The sequence below is a fragment of the Colobus angolensis genome, unplaced genomic scaffold (genome assembly GCF_000951035.1).
Source record: "Colobus angolensis palliatus isolate OR3802 unplaced genomic scaffold, Cang.pa_1.0 Scaffold154, whole genome shotgun sequence".
Taxonomy (NCBI): domain Eukaryota; kingdom Metazoa; phylum Chordata; class Mammalia; order Primates; family Cercopithecidae; genus Colobus; species Colobus angolensis.
Window position 1 is genome coordinate 4,151,542 of NW_012114644.1, and position 5,463 is coordinate 4,157,004.

Below are 5,463 nucleotides of genomic sequence, written 5' to 3' on the forward strand. Positions count from 1 at the left end.
CTTTGCCCTTTCCCTCTCCCTGCTGTGTGTCTTGGCCTGCCCCCCCCCCTGCGCTCCCCATCTCCTCTGTCTCCCACACTCTGGGAAGCCCAGCTCTCTCCCTCCCTCCCTCCCTCTCCTCCCCACCTTTTCCACTCCATGTCCCCAGCCATTCTCCATCTCATTCTCAGCTCCTGTCACCTGGTTTCCCCGTCCCTTTCTCTGCTGGAGCCTCCCTCTGGGGGGCTCTGTCCTCCCCTCACTTTGCCCTTTCCCTCTCCCTGCTGTGTGTCTTGGCCTGCCCCCCCCCCTGCGCTCCCCATCTCCTCTGTCTCCCACACTCTGGGAAGCCCAGCTGGGATATCCAGGTCAGAGCCTCACTGGCAGCCCCTGGAAATCCAGAATGAGGGGTCACCGCCTCTCGCCCACCCAGAAAGGGCGCAGGAGGGGGCAGCAAGATTGCGGGGCCTGTCTGGCCAGAAGGAAATGTCTGTGCTGTGGCCTGGTCACCCCCGCCCCCAGGACCTGCTGGGCTGCTGCCGCCCCCGGGGCCGGGGCTGAGGCCGAGTAAACACAGCAAACACAGCCGCCGGCAGCCTGGGATATTTATACCGAGGCTGGGCGTGGGTCCAGTGCCCACCACAGCCCCTGCCCTGCCCTGCCTTGCCTGCTGCCACAGCCAGCTCCGAGCCAGCGTGGCACCAGCCGGCAAGGGGACGCGCCAAAGACACAGCCTACGCTGGGTATGGAGGCCAACAGGCACTGGCCGCTCACGACACAGGCGGCTTCATGGATGTACCCCGTTCCCCTCCCCTGAAAACACCAGCACACAATGTGGACCCACACTCGCAACCACTTGGGAACACACATCTACCCCTGCTGAGAACCTGAGAATGCGAAATGCCCTCAACGGTGATGCAAAACAGACCCACAAAACACACACTGCAGTCACCAGCCTACATGTGGGAACACAGACACCACTTAGCACCTGCTCACAGCACCCACAGCTGGGAACACCAGTCCCTGGGACGAACACACACAGCCCCGAAGTACAGCCCTCCCTCACACACACACACACACCGAGAACCACAGGAAGCATGCTGGATGCACACCACGTAGACAAGCATGCTCAGAATACCAGCGACACACGCACTGATCACAGTGCAACCCAGGAACAACTCACAACTCACCCACCTCATATGTAAGAAACATACACACACGGCCGGGCGCGATGGCTCACGCCTGTGTCTCAGCACTTTGGGAGGCCGAGGTGGGCGGATTACGAGGTCAGGAGTTCGAGACCAGCCCAGCCAACATGGTAAAACCCTATCTCTACTAAAAATACAAAAATTAGCCAGGCGTGGTGGTGGGTGCCTGTAATCACATCTACTCAGGAGGCTGAGGCAGGAGAATCTCTTGAGCCTGGGAGGCGGAGCTTGCAGTGAGCCAACATCGTGCCATTGCACTCCTGCCTGGGCGACAGAGCAAGACCCCATCTTACACACACTCTTACACACACACACACACACACTCCCCTCTCCTGGAAAAACATCACTCACAGATCGATTAACATATGCAGAAAACACCACATTTCAAGTCAAACTTACACTAAAAAATGCACAAATTTACACCCAGAAGAACAGTGAAGATGTTGAGAAAAATATCAGACACACAATATGCCCCAGATACATGGCCGACTTGGAGAATCAAACAGTGCCAGAGCATAAAACCCACAGAAAATACAACAGCTTGCCCAGCAGAAATACAAAACGCAGACACACACCCCAGAAATGCAGCGCAGCCACAAACACACGGAGCGAACACGTGCTGGGGACACACACAGACAAGACCATCCATACCAAACAGCACACAGGCCCCCAGAACACCCATGCCAGATGCAACTCACACCACAAAGCTTGGAATCACACACACACAATAAGGTCCTGAACACACATAAATCCACACTGGAACCTCAAACACTGCATATCCAGAGATTGAGGGGGAAGGGGCTTGCTTTCACCCCCCAACCTTCCCACACCACCTCGCCGACCCGGGTCCCAGGCCCGTCTTGGGGGCCGGGGGGAGGGGGCAGGAAGGCCTGAGCTGGCCTCCCCCAGCGCCTTCCTGCCCCACGGGGGCTGCACAGGAAGCTGGGGCTCCAGCCGGAACCCAGGCTCCCCCCACAACTTCCCTCCGTGGCCCCGGCTGCCTGCAGAGGCAGGGGCGGGGTGGGGGGAGGGAGCGGGGCGCCCCAAACCCCCTGCCCCGCCCCTGCGGTCAGCCACGGGCGGGGGCAGACTTGTCCCGACGGGGCTAAGCCACCCATCGGGCCTGGGTGCCAGGGTGGCAGGGCAGGGGCAGTGCGCACGCGGCCAGGGGAAGGTGCTGAGCCCACAGTTTCCCCTCCCCACCCTGTGGGGCTCTGCCAGCTCACCCGGCAGCCCGGGGCAGGTGGGCGGGGTGTGTCACGAGGGCGTGTCGGGCAGGCCGACCACACCGCGAGTGTGCAGCCAGCACTTGTCCTCAGGCCGAGGCACGAGCTGGGGCTGGGCGTGTGAGGGCCGCGTCTGCCACCCTGGGGGTGTGTCTGCTCCGTCTGGGACCCTGGGTGTGACAGTGTGTCTGGGCATGACGGGGTCGCTGCAGTCTATGGGGCCCTGTGGGACTCCCCAGGCTGGAGTTGTGCGTGTGTGGTGGAGGGTGTGGGATGTCAGACTGAGTGGGTAAGACCGACCTGCTGTCTGTGCGGTTGTGACGTGTCAGACCTCCGTGTGGGGTGTGTCTGGTGGGACTGTGACAGGTCCGACCGTGGACATGCACCCTGGACCTGTTTGTGACTGTGACCCCGTGGGGGAGGAGGTAACTGTTGGGGGATCCACTTCCTGTCCGGGCTCTGATGCCGTGCTGCGTGTGCGTGCATGACACTGAATCAGTGTCTGGTGTGCGGTGGTTGCGACCATGACCCTGTGGAATATATTTGTATATGACTGTGTTGTGCCAGGTCCCTATTGAAGTCTCTGCTCCTGTTGTGTCCCAGTGAGGCTCCAAGGCTGGGTGGTGTTTATGTGATGGGCTGACACTTTCTCTGTTTGTATCTGTGTATATGTGGGCTGTAGCTGCTGCCAAATGACACAGCCCATGTGTTATGGGCCCTGCAGGAGTCTCTGTGTGTCCACGGCGGCTTTGAGAGGTGAACGTTTGTGTAGTGTGGAGCACCGTCCGTGTTTCCCCCTTGTGAGTGTGTCTGCGTGTGTACACACACCACATCCTCGCAGGGCTGCAGCGATTACAGCCGAGTCACTGTGTCCTAGCTTGTAACTCTGCCTCTTGGGGCCAGGCCTCAGCACCTCTATACCTATCCATTTGTTGGCATGTCCTTGCATAGTGAACTTCTGCCTCCCCACTCCTCCCTCAGCCCTGTGTGCTTTTGGACCTGAGGCCAGAGGAGTAACCACATTTCTTCCCCTACGCTGAGCTGGGAGGGCCTCAGGTCCCTGGCACCCAGACCCAGTGCTACCAACAGCTCTCATGCCCACAGGCAAAGGAACGGCAGCACTCACAATGTCCTCCCTCCCAGGACAATCACTGGGTGTGGGGAAGTGAAACCTGGGAGAAAGAGCAGAAACTGAGAGCCACGAGAAAGAGGAAGCAGGAGGGAATTAATTCACGAGCAGGACCATAGCAGATGGGAAGAAATGGAGACTGCAGAGGCAGACCCACCCATGGCTGCTGCCATTTCTTGCCTGGGCAGCTGGTCTCTCTGTGCTCACCCTCACCCTGACACTTCTGTCCACTCCCAACCATGAGCCAGACGGCGAACCCTCTGAGCACCGAGGTCAAACCCTGCCATGGCTCCTGTCTTCCTCAAGTACAAGTTCTTTGTTTGTTTGTTTGTTTTTTGAGATGCCGTCTCGCTCTGTTGCCCAGGCTGGAGTGCAGTGGCGTGACCTTGGCTCACTGCAACCTCTGCCTCCCCTCTTCACACGGTTCTCCTGCCTCAGCCCCCTGGGTAGCTGGGACTACAGGTGTGCACCACAATGCCAGACTAATTTTTTTTTGTATTTTGCATTTTGCATTTTTATTTATTTATTTGAGATGGAGTCTCGCTCTGTCACCTAGGCTGGAGTGAGGTGGCACGGTCTTGGCTCACTGCAACCTCCACCCCCCGGGTTCAAGTGATTCTCCTGCCTCAGCCTCCTGAGTAGCTGAGATTACAGGCGTGCGCCACCATGGCTAATTTTTGTATTTTTAGTAGAGACTGGGTTTCACCATGTTGGTCAGGCTGGTCTTGAACTCCTGACCTCGTGATCTGCCCACGTCTGTCTCCTAAAGTGCTGGGATTACAGGCATGAGCCACCGCGCCCAGCCTTTTTTTGTATTTTTATTAGAGGTGGGGTTTCACCATGTGGTCCAGGCTGGTCTCAAACTCCTGACCTCAAGTGATCCCCCTGCCTCGGCCTCCCAAAGTGCTGGGATTGCAGGTGTGAGCCACCATGCCCAGCCTTTTTTTGTTTGTTTTTGTTTTTTAAGATGCGGTCTTGGCTGGGGCGCTGGCTCATGCTTGTAATCTCAGCACTTTGGGAGGCCGAGGAGGCGGGCGGATCACCTGAGGTCAGAAGTTCAAGACCAGCCTGAACAATATGGTGAAACCTCATCTGTACTAAAAAAAAATACAAAATTAGCCAAGCGTGGTGGCGCATGCCTGTAATCCCAGCTACTCGGGAGGCTGAGGCAGGATAATCATTTGAACCGAGGAGGCGGAGGTTGCAGTGAGCCAAGATCTCGACATTGCACTCCAGCCTGGGCAACAAGAGTGAAACTCTGTCTCAAAAAAAAAAAAAAGGTGGGGTCTTGCTTTGTCACCCAGGCTGGCATACAGTGGCACAGTCAGGGCTCACTGCAACCTTGACCTCCCAGGATCAAGTGATCCTCCCACCTTAGCCTCCAGAGTAGCTGGGACCACAGGTGCACATTTTTAGAAAAATGTTTTGTAGAGATAGGGTCTCACTATGTTACCCACCCTGGTCTCAAATGCCTGGATTCAAGTAATCCTCCCATCTCCGCCTCCCAAAAGTGCTAGGATTACAGGCGTGAGCCACCCTGCCTGGCCTGAACTACCATCTTTTACTGTCTTCCTCATCATCCCCCGCTAAAGCAGGTTCCTGGTGGGCAGGAACTCCTCCCTTAACCTCTCTGGGCTTGTTTCCTCACCTTTAAAATGGGTGTTATCAGAGTCCCTGCATCTCAGAGTGTTGCTAAGGTGACTGAATGAGTTCATTAATGTAAGGCACTTCAACAGTGCCCAAGGTGCTCGATAAACAGATCTAACTACAGTAGTGTTCTCCACTGGTTCCCTGTGCCTTGATGCGGGACAAAGGAATAGTGCAGGCAGGCAGGAGGAGGCAGAGAGGGAGAGAGATGGGGTGGGAGTGGGGGAACGTCAGGGAAGGAGACCCCAGGCAGGCGCCCAATGACACAGAGATC